This window comes from Triticum urartu, chromosome 2A (genome assembly GCF_056163025.1).
Source record: "Triticum urartu cultivar PI428250 chromosome 2A, HENAU_Tu73, whole genome shotgun sequence".
Lineage (NCBI taxonomy): Eukaryota > Viridiplantae > Streptophyta > Magnoliopsida > Poales > Poaceae > Triticum > Triticum urartu.
Window position 1 is genome coordinate 481,595,046 of NC_141874.1, and position 11,578 is coordinate 481,606,623.

The window sequence follows — 11,578 nt, forward strand, 5'->3', positions numbered from 1 at the left end:
AGGGTATTTGAGGAAGCCCATCGTTGGAATATACAAGCTAAGTTCTATAATGAAATTCCCACTAGTATATGAAAGTGATAACTCAAGAGACTCTCTATATGAAGAACGTGGTGCTACTTTGAAGCACAAGTGTGGTAAAATGATAGTAACATTGCCCCCTTTTTTTCTTTTTTCTTCTTTTTTTTCTTTTTTTCTTTTTTTCTTTTTTTCTTTTTTTTGCAGGCTTCTTTGGCCCCCCTTTTTTTATTTACGCTTCTTTGGCCTCTCTTTTTTTCTTGGGGCAATGCTCTAATAATGATGATCATCACACTTTTATTTACTTACATCTCAATATTACAACTGGATACTAGAACAAAGATATGACTCTATATGAATGCATCCGGCGGTGTACCGGGATGTGCAATGATCTAGCGTAGCAATGACATCAAAAAACGGACAAGCCATGAAAACATCATGCTAGCTATCTTACAATCATGCAGAGCAATATGACAATAAATGCTCAAGTCATGTATATGATGATGATGGAAGTTGCATGGCAATATATCTCGGAATGGCTATGGAAATGCCATGATAGGTAGGTATGGTGGCTGTTTTGAGGAAGATATATGGTGGGTTTATGGTACCGGCGAAATTTGCACAGTACCAGAGAGGCTAGCAATGGTGGAAGGGTGAGAGTGCGTATAATCCATGGACTCAACATTATTCATAAAGAACTCACATACTTATTGCAAAAGTTTATTAGCCCTCGAAGCAAAGTACTACTACGCCTACCCCTAGGGGGATAGATTGGTAGGAAAAGACCATCGCTCGTCCCCGACCGCCACTCATATGGAAGACAATCAATAAATACCTCATGCTCCGACTTCGTTACATAACAGTTCACCATACGTGCATGCTACGGGAATCACAAACCTCAACACAAGTATTTCTACTAATCCACAACTACCCACTAGCATGACTCTAATATCACTTTATATCACAAAACTATTGCAAGGAATCAAACATATCATATTCAGTGATCTACAAGTTTTATGTAGGATTTTATGACTAACTATGTGAATGACCAATTCCTGTCATCTCTCTAAATGGATATAAGTGAAGCAAGGGAAGTTCAATTCTTTCTTCAAAAGATATGCCCACGCTCTAACAAATATAAGTGAAGCAAAAGAGCATTCTACAAATGGCGGTTGTCTAAGTGAAGAGAAACAGGCAATCCAAACTTCAAATGATATAAGTGAAGCACATGAAGCATTCTATAAAGCCATACTCAAAAGATATAAGTGAAGTGCATAGAGCATTCTATAAATCAACCAAGGACTATCTCATACCAGCATGGTGCATAAAAGAAAAATGAAAACTAAATGCAAAAGACGCTCCAAGATTGCACATATCGCATGAACAAAACAAATCCGAAAACATATCGATACTTGTTGAAGAAAGAGGGGATGCCTTCCGGGGCATCCCCAAGCTTAGACGCTTGAGTCTCCTTGAATATTTACTTGGGGTGCCTTGAGCATCCCCAAGATTGAGCTCTTGCCTCTCTTCCTTCTTCTCACATCGAGACCTTCTCGATCATCGAACACTTCATCCACACAAAACTCAACAGAAAGCTCGGTAAGATCCGTTAGCATAATAAAGCAAATCACTACTCTAAGTACTGTTGCAAACCAATTCATATTTTGTTTTTGCATTGTGTCTACTGTAATATAACTTTTCCATGGCTTAATCCACTGATATAAATCGTTAGTTTCATCAAAACAAGCAAACTATGCATCAAAAACAGAATCTGTCTAAAACAGAACAATCTGAACATTCACCATACTTCTGATACTTGAACAATTCTGCCAAAATTAGGAAAAATAAACAATTTTCATAGAAAGACAGTGCAAAAAGAATCAGAACCAGTAAAAGTTTCCCTTTTTTAGATATACGGTGTCGCACATAACAAGCATGCTCATCTAAAGATTTGCCCTCAACTAAGCTAGTTGGGGTTTCAGCAGGAGCACATCGGGATCGAAGATGATCCAAGTAATAAGCTTCAGGAGTGTGATAGATTTTGAGTGGTTCTTCAACCATTGGTTCAGTAGGTACAACTAATTTTTTTGTATTTTGCGTTTCCTACCCATAACTAAAGATAGAAAACAACTAAGAACAGCAAATAAAAATTACTTAGTGATAAAGCAAACAAGCATAGACAAGAATATTCACCCCACACTATTGCTCCCCGGCAACGGCGACAGAAAAAGGTCTTGATAACCCACAAGTATAGGGGATCGCAAAAGTTTTCTATAAGTAAGACTGTCGAACCCAACCAGGAGCTAAAGGCAGAACAAATATTCCCTCAAGTTCTATCGACCACCGATACAACTCTACGCACGCTTGACGTTCGCTTTACCTAGAACAAGTATGAAACTAGAAGTACTTTGTAGGTGTTGTTGGATAGGTTTGCAAGGTAATAAAGAGCATGTAAATAAAAAGTAGGGGCTGTTTAGATAAAGACACAACTAAATTAGTTTTAGTAGAGAGCTTTTTGTTACGAGAAAGTTATTTGTCCCTAGGCAATCGATAACTAGACCAGTAATCATTATTGCAATTTTATATGAGGGAGAGGCATAAGCTAACATACTTTCTCTACTTGGATCATATGCACTTATGATTGGAACTCTAGCAAGCATCCGCAACTACTAAATATCATTAAGGTAAAACCCAACCATAGCATTAAAGCATCAAGTCCTCTTTATCCCATATGCAACAACCCCCTTACTCAGGTTTGTGTTTCCGTCACTCACGCAACCCACTATAAGCGAATCATGAACATATTGCAACACCCTACAGCGGGGATCCCTCATGCTTGCGCGACACGGAGAGCACCATAGGACAGCACCAATAATAAAACATGCAACTCGAAGCAATCTTGATCATCAAATAGCCCATAGGACAAAACGGATCTACTCAAACATCATAGGATAGCCATACATCATTGGGAAATAATATATAGCGTTGAGCACCATGTTTAAGTAGAGATTACAACAGGTAAGAGATAGGTTACACCACTTCATAGAGGGGGGGAGAGTTGGTGATGATGGCAGTGAAGTTGTTGGTGAAGATTGCGGGGATGATGATGGCCCCCTGTGGCACTCCGGTGCCACCGGAAGCGAGGGGGAGAGAGCCCCCCTCCTTCTTCTTCCTTGACCTCCTCCCTAGATGGTAGAAGGGTTTACCCTCTGGTCCATGGCCTCCATGGCGTGGGAGGGCAAGAGCCCCTCTGAGATTGGATTTGTCTCTCTGTCTCTCTATGTTTCTGCGTTCTCAGATTCTACCCTTTCACCGTTTCTTATATTCCCCGAGATCCGTAACTCCGATTGGGCTGAAATTTTAAAACGATCTCTATCCGGATATTAGCTTTCTTGCGGAGAACGAAGGGCATCAACCGCCTTACGGGGTGGCCACGAGGGTCTGGGGCGCGCCTGCCCCCTGGGGTGTGCCCCCTGCCTCGTGGCCCCCTCGGGCATCGTCTCGCGTGGATTTTTTTCCCAAAATTCATATATATTCCAAAAAAATCTTCGTCAGTTTTTATCCCGTTTGGACTCCGTTTGATATGGATATTCTGTGAAACAAAAACATGCAACAAACAGGAACTGGCACTGGGCACTGGATCAATATGTTAGTCCCAAAATAGTATAAAAAGTTGCCAAAAGTATATGAAAGTTGTAGAATATTGGCATGGAACAATCAAAAATTATAGATACGACGGAGACGTATCAGAGGCGGGGGACACAATGTTTACCCAGGTTCGGGCCCTCTCAATGGAGGTAATACCCTACTTCCTGCTTGATTGATCTTGATGATATGATTATTACCAGAGTTGATCTACCACGAGATCGGAGAGGCTAAACCCTATAAGCTAGCCTATGGTATGATTGTTGTTGTCCTACAAACTAAAACCCTCCGGTTTATATAGACACCGGAGGGAGCTAGGGTTACACAGAGTCAGTTACAAGGGAGGAGATCTACATATCCGAATCACCAAGCTTGCCATCCACGCAAAGGAGAGTCCCATCCGGACACGGAATGAAGTCTTCAATCTTGTATCTTCATAGTCCAACAGTCCGGCCAAAGTATATAGTCCGGTTGTCTGAGGACCCCCTAATCCAGGACTCCCTCAGTAGCCCCTGAACCAGGCTTCAATGACGATGAGTCCGGCACGCAGATTGTCTTCGGCATTGCAAGGCGGGTTCCTCCTCCGAATACTCCATAGAAGATTTTGAACACAAGGACAGTGTCCGGCTCTGCAAAACAAATTCCAGATACCACCATAGAGAGTATAATATTTCCACAAATCTAATCTGCTGACAACTTTCCATAACGTGACGTCACACCATGACTCCGGTTATTATTCGAACTGTTTTTCTCAACCATCTACTGCACGTATTGCGAGGCAGTTTTCTTGGCACGTCTTGTCGAAGCAGAGATCGTGTCCCCTTATCCCGGGATCCTCATCAATACGGGTGTGGGTAACCCAACCGCGCCATCAATCACGACGCTTGGGGAATAAGCGAGTTTTACCAGGCAAGTGGGGAGGCACGCAGTTTCTACCGCCCTTATAAAGGGATACGGACTCCTCTTTTTTACCTACGCCTTCTTCTTCCCTGCCCATCCATTCTCGTGCACTCGAGCTCCGGCGCCCAAGTACGCATCTTCTCTGAAAAAACACTCCGAACATGTCCGGAGCGGGAGGCAAGTGGATGGCCTCCTCCGTTACGGAGGAGAACATCACGAAGCTCCGGGAAGCCAGAAACCTGGCCGCAGATATTGCGCACCAGCTCCCAGGCGCGGGGTAGATCGTTCCTACCCCCGAGCCCCACGAAAGGGCTGTATTCCTTACCCATTTCGTCCGCGGGCTGGGATTTCCCCACCACCCATTTGTTCGAGGGCTCATGTTCTACTACGGGCTGGACTTCCATGATCTGGCCCCCAATTTCATCCTGAACATCTCGGCGTTTATCATCGTGTGCGAGGCCTTCCTCCGCATCAAGCCCCACTTTGGCCAGTGGCTGAAGACCTTCAATGTTAAACCGAAGGTGGTGGTCGTCCAGCAAGCGGAGTGTGGAGGCGCCATGGTGGGAAAAATGCCCAACGTCACCTGGCTCGAAGGCTCCTATGTGGAGACCGTAAAGGGGTGGCAATCGGGGTGGTTCTATATCACCCAGCCGCGCGACACCAACTGGGCGGCGGCCCCCGAATTCCGATCCGGCATCCCCATGCGGCTCACCTCCTGGAAAGAGAAGGGCTTATCTTGGGGTTCATCGGTGGAGCTGACCGGACTCCAGAACTGTGTTAAAAACATGATAAGCAAGAGAATCAAGCTTGTCAACGTGGTCCAGGTCATGCTCTTCCGTCGGATCCTCCCGTGTCAAAGATGGGCATTCAATATGATCTTTGACACGACGCACCAGGACATCTAGAGGGTGTTGTTCAAGTTTGCCGAGGTACCTCCTTCTCTTACCGAGGACCGTGGACTCAACGCAAAGCGCCCTGCTAATCTGGTAAGCTCCTTATATCTCATAAGGCGTTTCTTTCCCTAGTATAATTATGTGAGGGATCTGAACCTCCACATTATTTGACAGGAATGGGTCACGACAGCGGAGCGGATCGATTGTCCGGGCCCACTGCCTGAAGATCCAGCAAGTACTCTCCTGACGGAGATGCTGGTTCCGGCACCCTATGAGGCGCCGGAGAAGAAGGCCAAGAAGAAGGCCGTGGGGACCAGGAAAGGTCTCCGGCACAAGGTTGTATCGGAATCGTCGTCTGATAACACCGAGACGCCCTCCTCCCCCGAAGACGAGGAGGAGAAAGAGGAAAATTCTCCCCATCCAACTGGGGGAGATAAGAAAAGGAAGGCCGCCCCATCTGGGGAGGCCGAAGGGTCCAAGAAGGGAAGAGCCCTCCTTCCGGACCGCTCCACCACGGCCGCGTTCAACGACGAGGAGTGGTTGCCCAGGGACAAGCCCCTGGCGAAGTCGTAAGTATCCGGGTACCATAACAGTTCTGGTATATTTCATTTTATTGTTTCTTATCATGCCGAACATGATCATGCAGCCCACCCAAGGACTGTCTCGACGTATCCTCTTTGGAAGGGTCTCTGGGCCTGTCAGAGATGAACAGTGATTCGCTCCCGACCGCCTCCTCCCCCCGCCCAATGGACGACGCCGAGGTGTTGTCCCGAAGGGCACCAAGCCAAGGGAAGGTAGTTCTGGGGGCGCCCCAAGGAGACCTCCAGACGTCGGGCGCATGGGAGGCAAGGCTCCCATGGGCCCTAATGACGGGGGCAGCAAGTCTGGCCCCCAGCCGAATACTACGTCGGAACCTCCCGTGGTTCGGGACTCTATCGGGTGACCCCTCACTAAGCGGGGCGAGCCGTCTGTGCCGATGGCCTCTGTCCATCTAGAGGCACCGGACAACTTGCTGGAAGCGCTTCGCGGCGCTTCCATTGACGAAGAGCACTGCACTGTCATGAGTGCGGTGGTAGGGAAGGTTCAGTCCGCTAAAAGCGGACTGACTGAAGCTTGTGCCAGCCTCCTAATAGGCTTTGAGGTAAGTAACCAATTTGTAAGAAAATGTTATAGCATAGACAGTAGCCCCTGATGCTCTGTTTGGCATTCGCAAAGAAAGGCCAAACAGAGGATCAAATAATAATCACAGGAGTCTAATCAGAATGTGTCTTATGTGAATAAGCAGGCTTCGCTGCTGGCCGCTGCCGCTCGCACTACGGAGGTCTCCGCACTGAAGTAGGACCTTGAGCGGTCCGAAAAAGAGCTCTGCCATACCAAGAGGCAGCTCGAAGATAACAAAGGTAAGTATACCCGTTCGTATATCGATAAGGAATAAAAAAGAATGTGGTTGTTAAGTCACAGGATCATCATGAATTTTGCTAGGGGCCACGACCGAAGTGGCGGCCCTGAAGGAGACGTTGTCCGAGGCCGAAGACAAAGCGGCCAAGGAGCGCACCGAGCGCGAGAAGCAAGAGGCTCGAGTCGGCGAGGTGCAGCAAGAGCTCCAGGATTTCATCAAAAATATGAGTCCTTGGAGCGTGACTCTAAGACGCAAGGGTCTGAGCTTGCGAAGGCCCTTGAGAACGCAAAAAATGCCAAGGCCGAAGCCTACAAGGCCCTCCAGGAGCTTCAGGTGGTCCAGAAGATAGCGGCGGGTAAGGAATTCATTATGCAAAGCAAGCAAGTGAAGGAAACTTTCCTTTTACTTACCCGAGTTCGGAGCTCTCCAGGACCGTTCGCAGATCTTCCCCCAGTGTGTCTGATGTCGTGGAATTTTACCGGGCCGACGAAGGGAGCTCGATGGAGAAGTAATTCTAGTCTCAGTATACTGGGACCGAACATCCGATGGCCTTGAGCGACCAGTTGAAGCAATTGGTCGAGCTCCACAAGGCGACCGAACAGGCCATGAAGGGCCTCATAGTCCGGATATGGCCTGGTGAGCCCCTGCCTGGCAGCTACTTCGGCCTGGTGACGCGGCTTGTGAATGCATCCCCACGGCTTGAAGTCATAAAGCGGTCCGTCTGCATTGAGGGTGCGCGCAGGGCTTTTGCCCGAGCGAAAGTGCACTGGGCGAAGATGGACGCCGAGAAGCTGGTGAAGGAGGGGCCGGTGGAGGGCAAGGAGCATCGCCACCCCGAAAAGTATTATGACAGCATCCTGAAGGGTGCCCGCCTTGTGGCAGAGGAATGTTCTAAGGATGTAATATTTGAATGAATGTACTCATGTGATCCTGTAATATGAAAACGAGTTCGTCTGCGCTATATAATGCTTGTTGGTTTAAAATATTACCTTTTGTGCGGCCGTTTATAAAATCTGAGAGTTGGCTAGTCGTCGGCTTCTGCCCCCATGTAGCTAGTACTGAGGTGTTCGGGATAAATCTGATCACTCTTTATCCTATTTTTGGGTCCTTCGAAGGAGGTGTTCAGCACAACGAACCATGCAATCGGACTATAAGGCTTTATCACTCTCACTTAGCCATAGAAGTCTACAATTTTAAATTTTGGCGAAGCCCCTAGTATTCGGAAGGCCGAACTTGGGGCGCTATGAACGCCTAAGTCGGACAAGGCCGACTCCTCGCCTGAAGCAGAAAAAATCTTTAGGGATTTGGGACCTCTCGAGCAGCGACCAGCTCTCGCCGCATCATGACATTCAGTTTTCGGCTTTCTCTACTGAGGTGCTCGTCCACAAGAACCGGGACACAATCGCAGTAGTTCTCCCAGTGCTACCTTAGCCGTATAGCGGAACGTAAGGCACCAAAACATGGGAGCCGGGCAAACCCAACTATTGACCCAAGACATGATTCGGAGTTGATGCATATAATGTTATAAGTTCAGGGTGCCGCATTGTCGAAAGTGTTCAGACTTTTCTTGCCGTGTTATGGGGTACATTAAAGCCCCTGGCGTACTGAAAATACCAGAATGTACGGGAGCAACTTGTCGTGAATAGACAAACAAGGAAAAAAAAGAAGATGAAGAAATGTAATAATAAGCTGATGTTGTGCATTGTTATTTATAGGATACGTCAAAGCATATGTGTATAAGTAGTACAATAAGCAAAAATAGGACTATCTGACATGTCCGATCCAAGGGCGAGCTCCGTGCGGGTATGTAAAACAGGTATAATGATCGGTATGAGAGACCACCTGGGTATTCCCTTGTACGTCAAAGCTTCTTGCTCCCTTGGTGCTTCCCTAGGTCCGATGATCTAGTTGTCGGAGAGGGCCTCCAGAGAATAGGGTCCTGAAAGGAAGAAAATGATAAAGATATACTGGTCCTGAGGCGGTTGAACCGTGCTACCTCTTGAGCACTGCGTTGGTTTTCCCCGAAGAGGAAGGGATAATGCAGCAAAGTAGTGTAAGTATTTCCCTCGGTTTTTGAGAACCAAGGTATCAATCCAGTAGGAGGCTATGCGCAAGTCCCTCGTACCTGCACAAACAAATAAATCATCGCAACCAACGCAAATAGGGGTTGTCAATCCCTATAAGGCCACTTATGAGAGTGAGATCTGATAGATATGATAAGATAATATTTTTTGGTATTTTTGTGATAAAGATGCAAAGTAAAATAAAGGCAAAGTAAATAGCAAAGGAAATAACTAAGTAGTAGGAGATTAATATGATGAAGATAGACCCGGGGGGCATAGGTTTCACTAGTGGCTTCTCTCAAGAGCATAAGTATTCTACGGTGGGTGAACAAATTACTGTTGAGCAATTGACAGAATTGAGTATAGTTATGAGAATATCAAGGTATGATCATGTATATAGGCATCATGTCCGAGACAAGTAGACCGACTCCTGCATGCATCTACTACTATTACTCCACTCATCGACTGCTATCCAGCATGCATCTAGAGTATTAAGTTAAAAACAGAGTAACGCCTTAAGCAAGATGACATGATGTAGAGGGATAGACTCATGCAATATGAAGAAAACCCCATCTTGTTATCCTCGATGGCAACAATACAATACGTGCCTTGCTGCCCCTACTGTCACTGGGAAAGGACACCGCAAGATTGAACCCAAAGCTAAACACTTCTCCCATTGCAAGAAAGATCAATCTAGTAGGCCAAACCAAACTGATAATTCGAAGAGACTTGCAAAGATAACCAATCATACATAAAAGAATTCAGAGAAGATTCAAATCTTATTCATAGATAGACTTGATCATAAACCCATAATTCATCGGTCTCAACAAACACACCGCAAAAAGAAGATTACATCGAATAGTTCTCCACAAGAGAGGGGGAGAACATTGTATTGAGATCCAAAAGGAGAGAAGAAGCCATCTAGCTAATAACTATGGACCCGTAGGTATGAAGTAAACTACTCACACTTCATCGAAGAGGCTATGGTGTTGATGTAGAAGCCCTCCGTGATTGATGCCCCCTCAGGCGGAGCTCCGGAACAGGCCCCAAGATGGGATCTCGTGGATACAGAAAGTTACGGCGGTGAAATTAGGGTTTTGGCTCCGTATCTGATTGTTTGGGGGTACGTAGGTATATATATATAGGAGGAAGGAGTACGTCGGTGGAGCAACAGGGGGCCCACGAGGGTGGAGGGCGCGCCTGGGGGGTAGGCGCGCCCCCCTACCTCATGGCCTCCTCTTTTCTTTCTTGACGTAGGGTCCAAGTCTCCCGGGTCTTGTTCGTTGAGAAAATCATGTTCCCGAAGGTTTCATTCCGTTTGGACTCCGTTTGATATTCCTTTTCTTCGAAACCCTAAAATAGGCAAAAAAACAGCAATTCTGGGCTGGGCCTCCAGTTAATAGGTTAGTCCCAAAAATAATATAAAAGTGGATAATAAAGCCCAATAATGTCCAAAACAGTAGATAATATAGCATGGAGCAATCAAAAATTATAGATACGTTGGAGACGTATCAAGCATCCCCAAGCTTAATTCTTGCTCGTCCTCGAGTAGGTAAATGATAAAAACAGAATTTTTGATGCGGAGTGCTCCATCTTCAAGCATACTAACTAAGCAATTATGTCTTCTCAAAATAACATGGCTAAAGAAAGTTATCCCTACAAAATCATATAGTCTGGCAATGCTCCATCTTCACCACACAAAATATTTAAATCATGCACAACCCCAATGACAAGCCAAGCAAATGTTTCATACTTTTGACATTCTCAAAACTTTTTCAATTTTCACGCAATACATGAGCGTGAGCCATGGACATAGCACTATAGGTGGAATAGAATGGTGGTTGTGGAGAGGACAAAAAGGGAGAGGATAGTCTCACATCAACTAGGCGTATCAACGGGCTATGGAGATGCCCATCAATAGATATCAATGTGAGTGAGTAGGGATTGCCATGCAACGGATGCACTAGAGCTATAAGTATATGAAAGCTCAAAAAGAAACTAAGTGGGTGTGCATCCAACTTGCTTGCTCATGAAGACCTAGGGCATTTTGAGGAAGCCCATCATTGGAATATACAAGCCAAGTTCTATAATGAAAAATTCCCACTAGTATATGAAAGTGATAACATGAGAGACTCTCTACTATGAAGATCATGGTGCTACTTTGAAGCACAAGTGTGGTAAAAGGATAGTAGCATTGTCCCTTCTCTCTTTTTCTCTCATTTTTTATTTGGGCCTTTTCTCTTTTTTATGGCCTCTTTTCTTTCTTTCTTTTTATTTTTTTTATTTTTCGTCCGGAGTCTCATCCCGACTTGTGGGGGAATCATAGTCTCCATCATCCTTTCCTCACTAGGACAATGCTCTAATAATGATGATCATCACACTTTTATTTTTCTTACAATTCAACAATTACAACTCGATACTTAGAACAAAATATGACTCTATATGAATGCCTCCGGCAGTATACCGGGATATGCAATGGACCAAGAGTGACATGTATGAAAGAATTATGAACGATGGCTTTGCCACAAATACTATGTCAACTACATGATCATGCTAAGCAATATGACAATGATGGAGTGTGTCATAATAAACGGAACGGTGGAAAGTTGCATGGCAATATATCTTGGAATGGCTATGGAAATGCCATAATAGGTAGGTATGGT